Below are 20,041 nucleotides of genomic sequence, written 5' to 3'. Positions count from 1 at the left end.
GTGTTGCAGGAAGATCTGACCTGGAAGGATCAGCTCACTGGGGAAATCTGGGACCTGACAGTGGCCTCACATATTTACAGCCTGTCAGAGGGCAGATGAGGGGATGGATGATGGGTTATGATTGCACTCATCGTAAGGGAAAGGAACAATAACAGTTTTAAAGGCAGAAGTGAGAGAGAATGAAGGGAATTGTAATGAGAGATGGAATGAATTATGATGCTGGCTTGGGTGATGGGTCACATTGGTTGATTAGATGACTACTGACTACTGATTTATACTATTTGTGGCTTTAGTATTCTATTATGAGGGGGATAAATGTTAAGACATGAATTCTGGTATAAGCATACTGTGCTTGAAAGCTTACAGTAACTATTGGTTAATTACAGGGGGTCTTCAACTACTCTTTTTTTATTTTTGTGCCAGTGCCCGCGTGAAACTCATTAAGTGAGGGTTTCCCTGAGGTAGAAAAAAGTAAGGGATTTCTTTATGAGCATGGCAACAAAGGTCTTAACTGTCACCCTTATTTAAGTGTTTATACTAAGTATTTTTCGGTAGTCTCCAAAACACGGCAATAGAGAAGCGGTTGCTATAGTTACAAAATCTCACATCGTAAACAAATCAACGCATGCAGCTCAACAGACGACGGATTTGTGTACAATAAAGCGCCGCAAATTAGACTTTAAAGAACCGCATGTATAAACCCTCAAAGTAATTCAGACTTGAAGCACTTTGGATTTACTGATGATCAAACCGCAATTCTCCTAATAAATGCGCATCATTTTCTTAAATAACACCAGCCATCGCGTGTGATGTTAATGGACCTGTTATAGTCCCTTAAGTTTTTAAGGGAAAATGTGACTTAAGGACTTTGTAGCAATGTATAGCAGAACTTAAGGTAATACTTTAGCACTTAAGGGTAGCGGTGCATTCACACGGTGCGTCAGCGTTAACGCTTCCCATTCACTTTCAATGGGTGACATCATGCGTTGCCGAACTGAATTGTGGATCCGTCAGCATCGCGTCACTGCCGTCGCTCGCGGCAGAAGTTGAACATTTCTCAACTTGTCAAGCGGCGACGCGTGCGTCAGCCAATCAGATTGCCTTATGCAAATAACATAGACTGAGCCAGCCAATTACGTTTATGGAAGACCGGAGCATGTATTGAAGCCACTGTGATTGGCTGTTGGCCACACTTCAGACAAGCTTTCCGTTAAGCGCTAACGCTTACGCCCCGTGTGAATGTACCGTAAATTCTTATTGACAGCCTTATGGTTCCCTAAATGAACACTTAATGTTTTTTCTTGCAACCCATTTTTTATTACGGGTACCCTTAACTTTATATCTTAGGGATTTCTTAGCTTAGGGACTTTCATGCAACCGGGCACAGATTTTTTAAATTGTAAATATGATGCGGGCCAAACTGTTACCCCTATTTTACCTTTTAATTTTTTTTTTTACTTTTACCTATTATACATATAATAATTAGGGCTGGGTATCGATTCAGATTTTCCAGATCGATTCAATTTCGATTCACAAGATGTCAAATCGATTCGATTTCGATTCTCGATTCAATTTTCGATTCCGGTTCTCTGGGCAGTTTTTATACTCTATTCTCGATTCCACTCAATAAATATAGATTAAATATAAATACTATACTAATAAAAAGAACAGTGAACAGCAGGTTTCAAGTGGGTAATTAATTATTAAAATCGATGAAGCACTTGAAACCGCCATTTTAAGCACTGAATTAATGAATGACAGGCTTGCCTCTCGCTCCTTGGTAACCTCGCGCAAAGCAAAAAATAGGGTGACCTCTAGTGAAGAAGACTAGTAATTCGATTAACGTTAATCTTTCGTTCAATGTTTGCAATAATAAATATGAAAGAAAAAAAATCGATTCTGCTCTTTAAGAATCGATTCTGAATCGACCACATTTTAAAAAACGATTAATCGAAAAATGCCCAGCCCTAATAATATTATTATTATTATTATTATTTTAAATGTTATAACTTGTTTTTGTTACTTTTTGTTATAGGTTATATATTAAAAAAACATGCATAAAAAATCCACACATCTTGTATCCAGTATTTTGCCTTTTAATTGCTGAAAACTCATATTTTTCATTTTTTTTATATTTTAAAAACAATTGTTGTTTACGTTGTAAGAGCCAAATCTTAATAGCTATAAACATTGCACAAATAAAGTGCAAGTGTAAATGATCAACACATGTATTTTTGTATAGCACTAACTGTAATGCAGAGCTCTTAAACTTCTTTTGTTTATAACTTTCATAAATGGTTACATTTCAGATATTCACAACATATAGGCAGTCTTCTCCTAATGACTAAAATTGCACTTCATGTTTTCTTTTTAATATTTCAAAGGATAATTCCGGTATTTAACACTTTGAGTCTCATTTCTGGTTTGTTTTGGATGAACTACAGTGATGGACACAGAAATTTTGACAATGGGTCGTGTCTTTGAGTCGTTTAGAAGCGTCTCTTGACTGCTTCAGAATGGAAGTCAATGACCATGCACAAACACGTCATTAAAACAACACTTAACGTTCATTTTCAAAACTGTGCCGAGTGGTTTGTGGTGTTCGTTGATGATTAAAAAGAAATATATTGACGCAATGTATGATTTCAATCCGTGTTATTTGCTATAGTGGAACTATTTTTACAGATACCTCACAACCGCGTATATACTTCTGCTCTATATATGAGTCTGAAGCGTTAGCACACTCCCGACCACTTGATGGCGACAAACACTTTGCCGTACAAGGACACTGAACGGAACTCTGTGTCTAGCGTAGAGACAGTCACAATCGAGCTCAACTTCAAACCTAAGGCTGGTCACTGAGCCATCAAATATGGGAAAATATATCGGCGGAGTGATATATCGGCGTAGTGACGAATTGTACAACGGAATTGTACAAATGCCAAATAAAACAAGACAGAAACTGTATCTCGCTACACTTTTTGTTTTTAATCATCAACGAACGTTAAGTGTTGTTTTAATGACATGTTTGTGCATGGTCATTGACTTCCATTCTGAAGCAGTCAAGAGACGCTTCTAAACGAGTCAAAAGTCAAGACACGACCCATTGTCAAAATTTCAGTGTCCATCACTGTAGTTCATCCAAAATTGACCAGAAATGAGACTCAAAGTGTTAAATACCGGAATTATCCTTTAAAGATATATAGGCTAAACCGCCTTTTAATTGTACAGTTCATTCGGACACGACTGTTGGAATTCGCCGTAATGAAATTTCAGTTTAATTGTAAATCCGTGCCGACATACGAAAAAGGCTTGTTCCAGCACAACAAAAAAACTCTGAAATACATCACTTCCGGTTCCCGTGTAACATGCTGTGTAGATTTTATTTTAAATGTACCCAAAGCTCAAATTGGATCCGAAAATCACTTACCTGCAGATTGTTGGCCCCTTTGTGGCTCCGTTTTGGAATCCATCCAGCTGATCTCCGGGTCTGGGCGCTACAACTTTTAGCATAGCTTAGCACAATCCATTGAATCTCATTAGACCATTAGCATCGCTCTAAAAAATAAGCAAAGAGTTTCGATATTTTTCCTATTTAAAACTTGACTTGTCTGTAGTTACATTGTGTACTAAGACCATTCAAGGCTTGCATTCGATCAGTAATTGCTAATGCATTCTCTACCAACTGAGCTTCTGTGCACCTACAGATTACTGCTACACCTACACACTAAATGTTTACTTCTGAGCTCAACATCTGAGGTTCACAGTCGTGTTGATTTTAAAAATACTTTTGGATCAGTAATTGTTTCCTCCACGGTGTCCAGGTATTCCTGAGGCCTATTGTAAAGAAATGGTTTGTGAGAAAAAAATGTGAGGTTAGTGGGCGGAACGGGAAGGTGTGTCTGTTTGATGACCGCTTCTAATGCAAAACAATAAAGCAGAAGCAAACAAGATAAAGAAAATTGAATTTTAAAGCGACCGTGGGGGTCGTGAGGTGGCGGTGCCCACAGACTTAGTGCCACAGCTCTGAGGTGCATTAAAAATAAGCTGCATCATAATGTAGATCTATCTGGCCATTATTCTGTTTTCATAGCCTGAAATGTAAAAGGGGTTGCGTGGCGTCTCTGATTCAAGCCCTGCAGGAATATCCGTAGTCAGGCTGGGTGTAAAAGAGTTCTGTATCATTTCAGAGAGAGCTTTGTGAGGAAACGAGAAGCTTTTTCTCACTCTAAGCCCCCTGTTTCAGGATAAATGTTAAACAGATGGGCAATGACAGGACATGCTTAATGATGCTTTAACGCCACGGAAAGAAACTTGCTCCGCCAGGAGAAGAAACACACACAGGGAGACGTTCCTCATCGTTCAGAAACTCAGAAGACAGCAACATCTATCAGACGTACAGCAGGCATTATCACTCATCACGGCTCACCTGCTCTCACCTGAGTCACTTTGAAAAGTCATAGGACAAGTAAACAACTTGTTAGTGTTGTGGGTACTAAACCTCTTCAGACTGACAGCTTTCCGTTCTGTTACATCTGGCAGGGCATTGGGATAAAATCAAAACTGTGAAAAGGTGGCAGCCATGTCACACAGTTGTCTATCATCCAACTGCCTGGGGAGTTATTATTTAAAAATAAGTATGTTGTGATCTACTGTAATGTTGATGCTCTGAAGATTAAGATAATTGAAATGCACTGTTAAATGCACTGTTTGTGCTATAAAAATAAATGATAATTCAAAGTATGTGTCTATAAGTGAGTATAGGAGTGATGTGCGCCTTTACTTTTCGCTCAGACTAACTGTTTAAATTTGACCCGACAATGGGTTGAAACAACAGAGCAAAGGTTAAATTACAACACAACAGGTTGGGTTCGTCTCTTTTTAACCCAACGCTGGGTTGAAAATACCCCAGCATTTTTAGAGAAGACTAAAAGAAGGAACAGTAATACAAATCGGGCATGTAGATGGGTTGTTGGGGGGTTTCAGGAAGCAGTTGCACTCAAAATTGTTTTGGTAGTTTAATCCATAGTTGGGTCAAATATTGACAAACCCAACAGTTGGGTTAAATTCAAACCAAATGCTGGGTTGTTTCAACGCGTAGCTGAAAAAAAAACAACCCAGCATAAGAGTTATTTATAACCCAACAATTGGGTTTGTCCATATTTGACCCAAGTATGAGTTGAAACAACCCAGCTTTTGGGTTGAAACGAATGCTGTTAGCATGGATTGTTTTAACCATAGTTGGTTAATTTCAACTCAAATGCTGGGTTATATTTGACCCAACTATGCGTTGACTCAACCAATCATTTTACCAACTGGGTTATTTCAAACCATGGATGGGTGAAATATTGACAACCCAAGAGAGAGCGCGAGAGCGAGCAAGACAAGACTCTCGCTGCGTGACCCGCGGTGGATTCACTGGCACTTATTATAAAAATTACACAAATAACTCGTTCATTTTTTTATAAGTGAACTATTTTACATGTTTCTCCGTCACACTCAGTCTAACATGCTCGAGGGCAGAGTTAGCCACGGCCACTTATTTGCATTCCGCGGAATAACGGAATATACCGTCATAACGCCCAGCCCTAGTGCAGACTATAGATATGAATAATAAAGGCTAGATGTCTCGCCTGCACTGCTGGCCAATTGAGTGGAATGTCCGGATTTGGCGGCCATCTTACCACAGGGCGCTCGCTCACTCGTAGCATTGCGTTTAATGGAGCATGTATTTTTTAATGACCATAACTTGCTCAATTTTCAAACGGTTTGGTTTGTTATAAACGTGTTAAAGCATCCAGCATTATAGCCACGTTTGTAAGAAACTAAACCGTTTGAAAATCGGTAGAAGATTTAGCAAGTTACGGTGATTTAAAAGTACCTGCACCATTAACTACGAGTGAGCGAGCTCCCTCTGGTAAGATGGCCGCCAGGTGATGACGTTAGAGACTCTGCCATAACACATCTAGCCTTTATTATACATATCTATGATGCAGACACGCTTTGGAGTCAGCAATTGCTGAGTCCGATCCCCCCTCCACCCTTTTTTCCTTTGTCAATTAAAAGTGAAAATGCCCAAAAAACAATATAAAAAATATGGTTTGGTTTGTCCATGTAGAATCTACATACAGTAATGTACAATACTGAACCTAGGACACTCGTTTTTCTTCATAAAATAAAATATAAAATTTCTTCAAATCAGTTCTTGTTGATCTGATTACACTGAAAAAAATGATTCATTCAATTTAATCAATTTTTTTTAAGGTAAGCGGTTGCAATCAATTTATTTAAGCTACATTTAAACAAAAAAAATGTGTTGAACTTAATCAATTTTATTTAGTAACCCTAGTATAAAAAAGCTTAGTAATTTCTGCCATATTTAATTGTGCTACATTCTCGTATATTATTTATTTATGACTGATGAAAAATTATTAATTGAATTTAATAATTTTTTTTAAGGTAAGTGGTTGCAATCAATTTATTTTAGCTACATTTAAATAAACACATTTCATTGACTAACTTTCAACATTTTTAAGGAAATTGTTTGCAATCACTAACCTTAAAAACAATATATAAAAATGACCCTTAAATGGCTTTGCAAATACACCAAGTGGTAAGTTTAATGTTATTCAGCAAATGTAGTGCATGTTCAATAACAATTTCTTTGTGTGTACAAGTGTTTAAAACAAGTGCTCACTGCTCATTCACAAAATATAAAATAAAAAAAACACAGATGGAAAGAGGACACAATGTTTGTGAATCAATAAAACAGCACAAAAGTCAAAAACAGTAGTGCTGACTTCACACATTGCACAATAATTATTTTTTAAAAAAGTGTTACATTTTTACAGACAACAGTTATGAATCATTAAAAGCATTATTAAAATGTTTAAAACTACGGATTCCCTGGTCTTAAATGATAAACAGAGTAGACTGTGACATCTGGACTAACATTTCATGCTGAGCATGCACATACATGTCTGCTACAACATTTCAGTATTAAAGGTGCAGTGTGAAATTTTTAAGAGGATCTTTTGACAGAAATGCAAAATAACATACAAAACTATATTATCACGGGTGTATAAACACCTTTCATAATGAACCGTTATGTGTTTATTGCCTTAGAACAAGACCTTTTCATCTACATACACCGAGGGTCCCCTTACATGGAAGTCGCCATTTTGTGCTGCCATTTTTTTACAGAAGCCCTTAAAGGACAATTTTTTGCTAAGTTGTCTCCAACGATGACATGTTTGTCCTTCTCTATGTGTTTCAAAAGCGAGAAGTGAGCCGTGGACTAAGCTGTTGGTTGCAACTCGCAACCTCACCACTAGATGACGATAAAAATTACACACTGCACCTTTAAAGCGTTTTTCAGTCCTTGAATTTTTGGGGAGAGCTTTAGAATCCATCTGCATAATGAATTTCTAAAAAATTTCAAAAAAGTAGTATTTTAGTTCTTTGGGGTACGCCAAATTAAGCACATAGATTGTACCCAGCATCAATGCAGGCTTGTGCCACAGATTTGAGCTGCTCAAGAATCATCACTCCAACAACCACTCCAATATCGTCATAGTCGCCAAGAACACCTTCTTTCTTTTTGATTACACATATGTCCATGGTGATGTTTTCCAGGTCTTTCAATAAGTCATCTTGTTGACTGTCCTACATTTAAATAAAAATAAGCTGTTATTAGAGATTGTTCTGATTCATAACACTTTGACAAGTCTACAGGCAAGGGTAATTACAAAAACTATGACACCCCTGTTGCCCATATATTATACAGTGCCCTCCATTAATATTGGGACAGAGTGCACACTTTGAGCTGTATTTAGAGGGTATTCACAAATTCCAATTTGTCTGTAGGATTTAGGAATTACAGTCGTTTAAATGGGCCAAACGTAATGGGACAGTTGAGCTGTAATGGACATGCATTTTGTATTTGTTAAATAATTTCCTCATATATGAAGCATGTTGTGATCTAAAGTTGAAGTTTGGCATTTGGACGCTGTGGCTGTAAACACACATCATATACACAATTCACGTCCATAAAACAACTTTTAAGCGAACTGTCCCATTATATTTGGCCCTGAAATACATTTTTACATATGTAATAACATATCCCAATATTTATGAAGGGCACTTTGTGTGTGTGTGTGTGTGTGTGTGTGTGTGTGTGCGTGTGTGTATATATATATTATGAGATATCGCCACTGATATATTTATAAGCAGCATGCAAAAACATCTCTCTGACACTTTTAAAAAACTTTTATATAGTACTGGCAAGCACAAAGTCTCATATTAAGCGAGTTAATAACAGACAAGGCCAACATCAGAGCCAGGGAATTCCTGTCAGAGATGTAGCCCAGAGAGGGCGGTGGTCAGTGGGGCGAGTAAACACTGACGTCCGCTCTCTGGTTCTCACGTACCGTAGCTTCCCCTTAAGCAAACGTTCAACCAGGCGCTCTCTTAACTTATCGACTGAATATTTGAATATTATACATATCTATTCTCGACTGAACTAATCTTAAAACTACATCTTGTGACAAAGAAACGCTAATATTAAGAAACGGCTTGTTATGAGATTCAAAACAGCCGAGTGAAATCCGTGGCGGAAGAAAGTAGTTCCCAAACAAAGTGGTTTTAAAAAAACTCTGTTGTTGTTTTCTAGTTTTCGTTTTTCAAACGTGTGCCGTCGAACTGTTGTATAAAAGCAATTTCGCTCTCGAGTCGTGTGGTATTTGGTTAACTTATATCGTCACGGCTGTGATTGCCTCCAGCACTCTGCCTGGAGGAGCTCTTATAAACGGCGTATTTTAAGTATATAAAAATATTCACGGTAAAAAAAAAAGGTGCTGTATTACATGAAATATTACTTACTGTGCAAATAGACCGACTGAGCAAAACTCCGAAGCTGAAATATCCCGTCTTCCTTTCCCACCGTCACCGTGAACCTGACTGGAAACTCCTTTTAGCACCAGGGAACATGTGCATTTGTGCGCATGCGCAAAGAACCAAACTATTTTTTTACACTGAATTTAATAAATTATAATGACTTGGATTTAAAGCACATATAATTCGCTTAAAACCTATTAATATATACTAATTAAAATCAAAAACTTAAATAAAATAATTAAAACTAGCTAAATTGAATTATGCTTCATTTAATTGGGGCCATAATCATTTTTTTCAGTGTACCAATGCAAAAGTCATGAGTTTGATCCCAGTGAACACACATACTGATAATAAATATAGCTCTTGAATGCACCGTCAGTTTGGATCTGCCAGATATGTACATTTGTAAAAAAATTCTATATTTGCACTTTGAAACAGTTTTGCATAAGTTGCCGAACACTCGGTGCTGTTTACCACAATTTGCCACATTTAAATCCATTCTGTTAAATTCTGCTGATTTTTCACCAGGATAGCTTCAAAAAGTGCCCAGATTCCATCTGGGTCTGCTCATGACCAATCGTCTATTAGCTGCATTAGTACCCATTAGCGCTCTGTACGCATAATGCGAGGATGACAGTTTGAGTAATTGGAATGAACTGCAATTGTCGTCTGTCGGTAAGATGCATCACATCTGTCGTGTGATGGTCAGAATCTTGTCTCTTGGTGGCGGGAATCACATGCGCCTATTTGGACAGATTGTTTGGGGAATATGTCAAATGAAAGCTGTTTCTCTGATTGTGCAGTGTTTCTGCTTTTCATCCGCATTCCAAATGAACAAACTCGCTGTGTTGGTGACATGGATAATTATGCTGTTTGTGAAATGAGAACGAGACCACACTGTCACGCAAGGTTAAATAGTTTATAGAGAGAGAGAGAGAACACAATAACATATTCATTTGTGGGTTTGTGGTTTATCTGTTTATGTGAAGATTTTTAATTACATATTGCTGGGTTAATTATGGACAAACCCAACTATTGGGTTATAAAGAAACCTATGCTGGGATGTTGTTACCCAATCGTGGATTGAAAGAACCCAGCATTTGGGTTGGTAGATCTTTATTTTAAAGGTTCCACATGTGCTACTCTGTACTTAATAGGAACCAGCCCTGAACCTAACCATAAGTAGAAGGATTTATCAGTTTTTACCAGAGGAAAATTAGTTTTTTTTAATTTGCAAATGTAAAAATTTTAAAGGACTGTTACATTGCAAAAAATGACTTTCTTACTTAGGTCATTTTTCTCATCATGAAAATACATCCTAATTTAAGAAAAAAAAATAAAGACAAAATACTAAGAAAATAAGTCCAGTTTTTAGACATAAAACATAAAATTTTAGTACATTTTTGCTTAAAACAAGCCAAAAAATGTAAGAATTAATTTTTTTAAACACTTAGCCTAATTTAAGAAAATGTCAAGAAAAATTGCTTATACCATTGGTATATTGTTTTGCTTGTTTTAAGCACAAATTCACTTAAATTTAAGATTTTTGGTCTAAAAACTAAATATATTTTCTTAAATGCATATTGTTTTAAGAATTTTTAAATATTTGTACTGAAAACAAGACAAAAATTACTAAGTAAAAAGTAATTTTTTTGCATTGTTGTCAGGGTGTTTCTGTGTGGTTGCTTAATGGTGCTTTTCCATTGTTTGGTAAGACTCAATTTTGGGGGGTTTTCCCACCGTGTACAGTTCCTACTGTAGTACCTAGACTTTAAAAAATGCAGATAAACAAATATGGACGTAGTGTCCGTGACGTCACTCTTAAAGTAGCTTAAAGTAGGCGGTGCCTACCGTTGCCATCTTGGCTATGCGTCACCGTGAATCACTCGTGGATAAACGAAAATGTGTAAAGAAGTGGGACGTGAGTGAAGCTGAGGTGACTGGTTGCTGAAACCACGCCCACCTAGCTCAACTCTAGTTTCAGCATTGGCAGTTCACCCATCACTCAAGTGGCCACGCCCTTAATTATGCAGAACTTTAAGGCTTAATATGATTTAAACGTAGCCTGGGTGCCAGCCAATCTTAACCCCGCCCACCAGGCCCGGATTGGCCATAGGGAGAACCGGGAGGATTCCCGGTGGGCCGGTCTGTTTTTTTTTGGCCACGAGGGCCGGTGTTGTCATGCCACCGGGATGACGCGTATTTGCGGGTGAGAGATGTCCCAGCCGCTTTATGCACAAGTTGATTGTGTCCCGAGTCCCGACCACTTATTGGAAGAATTCTTGCATTAGGGTTCATTGATCTAAAACGCATGGGAAACGCAGGACGTGCCGCTGTCTTCTGGTTTTCAAAGCGCTTACTTGAACACGAGTTTTGTTTCAGACGCGTATTGAGTGCGCTTGCCGGCGCGCGTCTATTTAAAATAAACTTGAGCGCGTCTTTTGAGTGCGCTTGCCGGCCGCGCGTCTATATTTTAAATAAACTTGAGCGCGTCTTTTGAGTGCGCTTGCCGGCCGCGCGTCTATTATATTTTAAATAAACTTGAGCGCGTCTTAATACAAACGGGCTGGCCTCTAAAAGGAAAAGAATTTACAAAACGTATTTTTTTATCCAAGAGATGAATTTTCTATGAATAGTCATTATTCATCGTTTATTGCAAGAGGAACAAAAATCTATTTGATGCAAAACTCATTAGTTTATTTGAAAAAAGTAGTTTCAAAAGTATATCCAAGATGTTTTCTTTTTTTTTTAACACAATGTAGGCCTACCTTAGCCTACGTTATTTAGCAATAGACATGATCTAAGTACTAAAAGACTTTTTTCCATTTGTTTCCAATGTATACTTGATAAATCTTGCTTGTGTATTGTATATCAGGGTTTTTCAAACGTTATCAACCCAACAGTTAATCTCAAGACTCACCATTTTTTAGAAATAGAAATATAGAGGAAAACACAAACACATTTGTTTCCTTTAGTTTTTGAATAAGTTTACTTTAGTAATATTATGGTCTTATGGTAGGTCTGCATGATTATGGCAAAAATTATAATTGTTTACTGCATTTGCACGGAATATGAAATTATTGAAAAATACAGTGAATTGCAAGGCTGCAGAGAACAGTGCACTACTGCAGACTTATACTATTGAGGGTTTAAAGATATTATTTTAATAGTCAGTCGTGAACTAAAGTGGGCCGGTCTAGGCATGAAACTCCAGGGCTGAAAATGAGTCCCACTCCGGCCCTGCCGCCCACAAAATTTTGAGGACGGGAAAATCGGTCTGGGGTTTCTCCGTTGAGGAGCTACTATGCTAGTTCCAAAGCTGATCAACCAATCAAATTGTCAGGGTGGGCTTTATACGATCATGGACAGATGATCAACAGTAATGTAATCAACCACATCACCAAAGAGCGCGTGTGTTGAATCTGTTTACAACGAAATGGCTGCCGCTGTAGAGTTCAGATGTGTGGATTCTGACATTGAGTCTGTTCTAAAAGATATCGACAGAGAATTGATTTTAAAAGAGGAACAGAGAAACACGAGCAAGGCATTTGTTGATCGGAAAGATGTTTTTGCCGTCCTTATTACGGGATTCGGCAAAAGTTGGTTGCACTTATGGAGGACCAAGTTAAAGAAGCAACTGAAATGGGTATCATGGCGATTCAACTCGGCGTGCACGGCGAGATGGATATAATTAGCGGTCGGAAGCCCGGAATCGTGACTGCTGAATAAGTGGAGGGACATGCTAGGCTCCAATATTTTTCAAGCAAACGTAATGGTATCGTCGTGGATGAAGTTCACCTAATGCACACATGGGAAGAGATAGTCTGACTGTATGACTTATGAATGTTGTAAACATAGTAGGTGTTGATGTACTGTACGTTCGCTAACTCAGACTTAGTATAATCACAATGTTAGTTTCATTGTAGCGAAATAACTATCAGTTCGGTCAGGCTGCAAAAGATGTAATTTTAACATACGTCACACACTCTGTTGCTTTGATTGGTCATAAGTCTATCCAATTGAGTGCAGAGGCATTTTTCGGTTTAGACACGCCTCATAATCATAGCCCAATGGAGCGGTATCAGACTCAAATTCTGACTAGAATTGAGTATGACAACGTCAGGCTAATTTAAACGGATGAGTTACAAAAAAAATCAACCATCCTCGCAGTTGTCATGAAGGGCAAACTTAGCTATATAGACCAGGCTGTTTTGTACCTGGCTGTACCAGGCTGTAAACCTTTTGTACCAGGCTGTAAACATTTATTTCTGCTGTAAAGTTGGAGATTTTAACATGGAGGTCTATGGGAATTGACTCCTTTTTGGAGCCAGTTGATGAAATGCAGTTTAAGTCACTTCCATATTGGCTTCATCAGGGACACCAGAAGGTTTCCCCTCTGTAGTACCTAGTACCTTTGTATTATCACCTTGGTTGAGATTTCAAGTGAGCCGTACCAATACTAAAACGTAATGTGTTACACTGCAGATCACTGATTGGTCCGGGAGAATTGTCGCTGGCAGCATCACTGCCAAATGCAAGATGGCTAACCTATTGCTTACCCGTTTGCGCCGTCGAGCAAACCAGGTAATGTCGTCATCTTTGCTGTGTTGTACCCAAACTTTCCAAGTTCCCAAAACTTTTTAGCAGTGCAAAAAACATCCACATGCCGAGAATCAAGAACACAATTCCACAGAGATGCTCCATTGTTTTTGTGCGATTGGTGTGTTGTGTTCACAATGATGTCACGGCAGTAAAGGCGGCTTAACTATAGCGATAAATCCATAAACCCCACCCAATCTGAAGCGGTACTAAGGTGCAGTAGAAAAGCAAACCAATCCGAAGTAAAATGAGCCTAGCCACGTTGTGCCGAGCATAGTCGTACCCCCCAATGGAAAAGGGCCAAAAGTGTCCTCAAACACATTGCTACATTCTAAAAATTGCATTTTTTACCCATAAATGGTAAACATTTCACAGAACACACCGCTGGATTAAAATTGACCCAATGCTGGGTTGTTTTAACCCAACTGCTGGGTTATTATACCCCATTGTTGCATAACAACAACCCAACATTGGGTCATTTTTATCCCAGCACTTGTTCTGGCCAATATGGTGTGAGGGTGTTGTGGATTGTTTAGGGCGTTGGTTGGTGGACACCTAATTTTTCAAACCAAAGACTCCAACTTCAAGTCTGAATGATATTCTTATATCAGGTCTCTAAAGCATCTCAAACCTGTGTGATTTTGCACTTGTTTTATTATCTGCAAAGCAATAACTAAACAATTTAAAAACATGAGATGCACTATTTAACTCTTTGTGCTACAGAGTTAGTTAAATTGCAAAGTTATATGAATATTTATTCCAATTCCTTACCCTAAATAGGAGCAATAGGAACCATGCTGTTTACCCAAGTAAAGATGACTAAAAACAATAAAACATTTATCTTGTTTATTAAATCCAAACCAGAAGGAAGACTTTACAATGGCTTTTTCTCTAGTACCACCTGCTGGCTCACACCTGTCCTTTTTACAGTACTGTATATACAATCTTCACATCCCCTCGAGATCCAGAGCGCAGGAGGCAATAATCTCCCTAACTCATTACTTCCCAAATTAATTGATAAGCATTCGGGCTGGTAGGCATGTAGGTGTCTTATTAAAGTTCTTCAAAGCCTGAGAGATCTGCTTTGGCGCTGTCTTTGATCAGTAATTGTTGAGTACTTTCGCACAATTAATTGATTACTCTTGGGATTGCGCGTTTCCCAAGTTTTCCATAGTTTGAGTTTTCGGATTTTTCTCCTTAAATGTAGGCATTATGTTTAAAGCAGAGCGGCCATTCTCTTTGGCCTTCGTTTATTGCCCTTCATTTTTTCTGTCCTTTTCCTTTGTCTTCGTTAAAAAGCAGACTTGGCTTTCCTCTTAACCATTATGGAAATGATAAAGTAATTTTGCATTGGCAATGAATAAAACTAGAGAGTCAGGAAAGTAGTTTTCTTTGCCAAAGGCCGTCTGATTCCTTAAGTGCACTGCCTGACTGAAGTGGACTTTTGAAACGGTTCCAAGGAAGCTAACTTAAATAAATATATATTTTTAAATAAATAAACATCGCAACATACTGTCATTCTAAGTAAAATCCAATGGGAAACATAAAGGAATCATTTCATCATTTATCATGCTGTTTTGATTTTAACCTGTATGACTTGTATTCCTGAAACCCAACATGCAACAAAACTACACACTGACCACAAGTCCACAACTTTCTTTGAAACCACATGGCGACTACTACAGTATGTATTAAAAACAGGCTGAAATTTAATTCGTTGTTCAGTGAAAATCATGCCCTCTGCCACAGCTCATAAATCTTATTTTACTTCATCATTTTCAAAACTATTCGCAAGACGTGAGCTCTGATCTGATTTACATGCATTAAGTTTGAATATACGCAGGCTGTACTGTATGTGAATAAGACTTGAGAACTTTGCCTAAAGGGATTTTCAGCAAATGACAAACTTCATGGCTTTATTTTAAAATATATTTTGGAATATTTTGAGCAACTTTATGATATTTTTCACAGATGCTAACTATGATTTCACTTTAAAAGAACAGTAGGGGATTAATGTATCTTCGTAATATCTTTTTTTGTTTTATTATTAAGTCAGATGTTAGATTTCAGTAAGACATGAGGGTAAATAAATAATGACAAAGTATTTCCACCTCTGCTTTTAATTTCCTCCATAATCTTCCCTTAGATAAAGTTCTTAAGGTCATTTACTCATCATTACAACTGCTTTGGATGCTTAACTTATGTCCTTTAATGATCTCCTGGAAATTTCACCTTTAATGAACTCCCAGACCTCCCTGTTTGTGTTCGTGGTGGTGTGGTGGAGGTGACTAATGACCCTCATACATTAAGTAAATGAGTTTTGCTCAACTGGTGGAATTACAATGACTGAAGTCTAATGAGCTCGCGTGTGTTTCCAGGGCTTTTTGCCGCACGGAGGGAAGTCAATGTGTCATACCTTAATCATTTCAACTATACACTCTCTAATGTGATTGCTTTGAAAGCTACAGGTCATGATACAGTAATACACGATAGTCATGATGATACTTAATGCATTTAGAACCGATCTGAGGCCTTGTGAAGCTTGGCACCCATGTCGCATTGTATGGGCATTGATGATCAAGTTATTGAGGCATTTGTTGGATATAAGTAGAAGAGACTGGGGCTAGTTGTCACACTTTTTACTTCATTCAGTAAAAGCACAGTTACAGACTCCGCTATTATTGGCCAGGAATTAAATGATGTAGTCATTGAACACACATCAATGATTTGCATTTACATTTATTCATTAAGCAGATGCTTTTATCCAAAGCAACTCAGAAATGAAAGAGCATTTAACATTATGCATATATGGGCCAACAAAAAGTGTAGTTTACAAAGCTATGTTTACAATTTGGAACAAAGTTTCAGCCAAGTAATAAAATTAACAAGGGATGGAAGTAATAATATAAGCTTGATACACTGCAAAAAAATATTTTCAAGAAAATATTTTCTTAGTATTTTTGTCTTGATTTTAGTAAACATATCAAAACATTCTTAAATAAAGATGCTTTTTTCTTGATGAGCAAAAACACCCCAAAAAATAAGTCTAGTTTTTACACCAAAAATAACAAATTTAAGTGATTTTGTGCATAAAACAAGCAACAAAATCTAACAAGCATCTTTTGCAGCGATTTTTGTGTGAGCATACCAGTGAACACCCCTGACCACTCGGTGAGTTTCAAGTCTTTGTAAACGAAAGTTTAATGCATTTTAGGAAGGATTGTTCCAGTGCACCATTAAACCCATTGTAGAGGTCTGAGCTGAAACACAAACACGCAAAAATTCTCAGGGCAGCCGCAAATGTCGAAATTTCAGTCAAAACCATTCTATTTCACCATAAACAATCTGAAAACAGGGCTTTAAGTCTAAAATACCAAACTTGTCCTTTAAAATACATCAGTACACTTTGTTTTGCCTCAAAATGCATGGCAGTAATGTTTTTAGTAAGGCATGTTTGTTCAAACTAGTTATATTTCCTAATTAAACTAAAGCCTAGTCCTGGTTAAGGCTAATCCCTGTCCGGGAAACTGCCCCCAAATGGTGTAAGTTACTGTATCACAATGGATCCTGCCCTGAATCGGATAATAAGTACTGTATCTGGGTTCACAAAATTTAAAATTAACGCCTTAAAAACTTTTAATGGGACCTTTGAATAAGTAAATAAAGTACTTTTAATTAAACGCAATCCTATTAAGGTGAAGACACTTAGCATGTATTGTTCAAAGTATGCATTGTATCATTTTGAATACGCTGAATAATATTAAAAAAATTTGAGCTCCAACCCTGCTCCTGGAGAGCTACCATCTTGCAGCCTTGAGAGCCAACACACCTGTTTTTAATTATCAGGCAACCCTGAGCGCACCGATTAACTGCTTCAGCTGTGTTTGATTGGGGATGAAGCCGAAATCTGTGGGACGGTAGCTGGGTTGGAGACCCCGATCTAATTCCTTACTACTGTTATTACTAGTGATATAGAGTACAAAAAAATGTCCATGTGCGCTTGCGTGGTAATTTAGTATACTTTTATAGTTTTATAGTTAGCAGTTTATAGTTGCATATTCATAGTTATACATTAAAATAGTACAGGCAATATAACACACAAAATGACTGAGGGCGGTTTTATATTTGATTTGATTGCCTGGTCCGAACCAGAGTTCGATTGCTTCCCCTCCCTCCTCCCATGCTGGTCTCTGTTCACATCATATTATTTGGTTCTGAACCACGGTACACTTGCGTCATCAAGTTACAGCCATTTACTGATGTTGCCAGGCAGCGGCTTTGAAAGAGAACGCACCAAATTGGAGTTGTTTGTATTGTTCTTATTTGAACCTTTGGTTTTGTATCAAAAATTAACATAATAAATAACAGAAACCCACTTGCATCTTTCGGCAAAAGTACTTTATTGTACAATAGAAAGCGGGTTTGTGTCTGTGGAGGCAAACAGGAAATGAACAGAATTGATATCAGATATCAGTAGATACCCAGATGTCCACAAGCGCTTTGCATCAATGTTAATGAGCACAAACACGCCCGAACGCGTCATTAATAGTTGTTTACTTCCACGATTTAGTTTAATTGTGTACACTTGGCGATAACTATTCTGAATCGCACAGCCGATATTATTAACAACTATTTCATGTACTACGGCTTTTGATCAGTAAGTCCTTATCAATCTGAAATCACTGTTAGTTTGAGTCGTTTATAACATGCATTTGAAAAAGCAACACTTGTAAAACATAATCATTGTACATATTCTTAATTATCATGAAAATACCTGAAAAGGTTTAAAGAACAGCAATATAAATATGTCCTTAAGCCGTTTTCTGCAACTGCGTCTGTAATGGTTCTTTTTCCGCGGCGCATTTTGAGTTTCTACCGAGGGGCAACCTTCCGATCTCTCTGATGAAGCCAATACGGAAGTGCAATTTACAGCCTCGTACAAAATTGTTTTTGGTCTGTATAGCTAATGTTGCCCTTCATTCGTTTAAATTGTATTAAGCTTTAAAGTTCTGAATAATTAAGGGCGTGGCCACTTGAGTGACAGTTGAACAGTCATTGCTGTCACTAGAGTCGAGCTAGGAGGGCGTGGTTTCAGCAATCAGTCACCTCAGCTTCACCCATGTCCCGTCTCTTTACCCATGTTCGGATATCTTCGAGTGATGTGCTGTGATGCACGTAGACAACGCCTACTTTAAGCTTCAAAAAGCGATCTTCAGAATCCTTTGGGTGACGTTACGGCAGAGATGCTCACAAGTCTCTGAGCTGGAGTCCGAGTCAAGTCTGAAGTCTCTGGGCTCGAGTCCAAGTCAAGTCTCAAGTCTCGTTGTAACAAATAAAACTCTTATAACAAATAAAAAATTTATTTTATTGTACAAATTAAATATTATTATTATTATTATTTTTAGAGCAATAGAAGTGATTTTCTGTTTGTCTTGGGTTGTTTGATAAACATTAATGACACAGACTTAAGTAGGTTAATTGAGGTTACTGTCTCTTTAAGAACAAATAAGCCCAGACTGGTTTCTGACTGGTTTCTTAAGACATAAACAAAAATGTTTTTATTAGAAAAAGAATACTGTGAAATCATTTTGTGTGTATGTGCCCTGTCAAGAAAAGAAAGATTTTATGTTGGCTTAACTTTAGAAACACTTCTCTCTGTATGTGCACTACTGAGGGCACTTAAACGTGTGCTCACACACAGGCAGAGGGCGAATTCCAAACAGCGCTACAGGAAGAAGATGCAGCAGTCGCTTCACATAAAAACGTTACGTTGTTTTTCATTGCTCTATTCAGCAAATGTATGTTAATGGACTACAGTATGACACAAACTAGCGCAACTCTGGACCTGACTGGAGCTGGACCGGACACACTTAACCGCATGTGCGTACAGAAATCTGCTCACTTGAGCACCTTTTTGCGGTTAAATTGTTTAACCATTTAAACAATTGCAAGCCTTAGAAACACGTTAATGATAAACTTACCCTATTTAAATTGCATATTAATCCGCGAATCGCTTGCGAGCCGAACCGCGGATCCGTCACAGCACTACCCAAAGCTTCAGATGAATGGCACAGCAGCGGCCGGTGCAGTCAACATGTATGTTCGCGGCCGCGCGCGCGGAGCAGATACGTCACGTGTTACGTCGTGGGCAGGTTGTAGGTAACAGAGGGAGGGGTATGAAAGCAAGCTCATCAGACGTTTCCTAAAAATAAACATTGTTCACGAGTCGCGCGGCTCGAGTCCGAGTCGAGTCTGAAGTCTTTGAGGACGAGTCTGAAGTCGAGTCTGAAGTCACTGTGTGTGCGACTTAAGTCACACTCGAGTCCGAGTCTCAAACTCGAGTCCCCATCTCTGCGTTACGGGCACTACATCCATATTTTTTACAGTCTATGGTTTCTGCACGAGAGCGCCCTCTGGCTTTTGGATGTAGCGGCATTTCACTGTTATTCATTAAGTATCATTGGCCGAGTCATCTGTGCACCCCTAGTCCACATAAACCTTACCTCAGACCACCCTTTTCAGGCGGACATGGGTTCGGTTGCAGAAG

At 38.1% G+C, this 20,041-nt stretch overlaps 1 protein-coding gene and 1 long non-coding RNA gene across 3 annotated transcripts in view; one reads left to right on the top strand and one right to left on the bottom strand.

Moving 5' to 3' along the window:
• The window catches only part of LOC135719187 (bis(5'-adenosyl)-triphosphatase), a 475,352-nt gene that overhangs the window by 295,892 nt on the left and 159,419 nt on the right, over nucleotides 1-20,041 (top strand). The gene's annotated exons all lie outside the window — the stretch shown is intronic.
• LOC135719184 (uncharacterized) lies at nucleotides 6,595-9,003 on the bottom strand. The gene is made up of 2 exons (XR_010521029.1): nucleotides 8,881-9,003; nucleotides 6,595-7,665 (listed from the first exon to the last, which is right to left on the bottom strand). It is a non-coding gene; the product is annotated as an uncharacterized lncRNA (long non-coding RNA).

This window comes from Paramisgurnus dabryanus, chromosome 14 (genome assembly GCF_030506205.2).
Source record: "Paramisgurnus dabryanus chromosome 14, PD_genome_1.1, whole genome shotgun sequence".
NCBI classification, from domain to species: domain Eukaryota; kingdom Metazoa; phylum Chordata; class Actinopteri; order Cypriniformes; family Cobitidae; genus Paramisgurnus; species Paramisgurnus dabryanus.
This window is presented reverse-complemented; position numbering and strand designations above follow the sequence as displayed.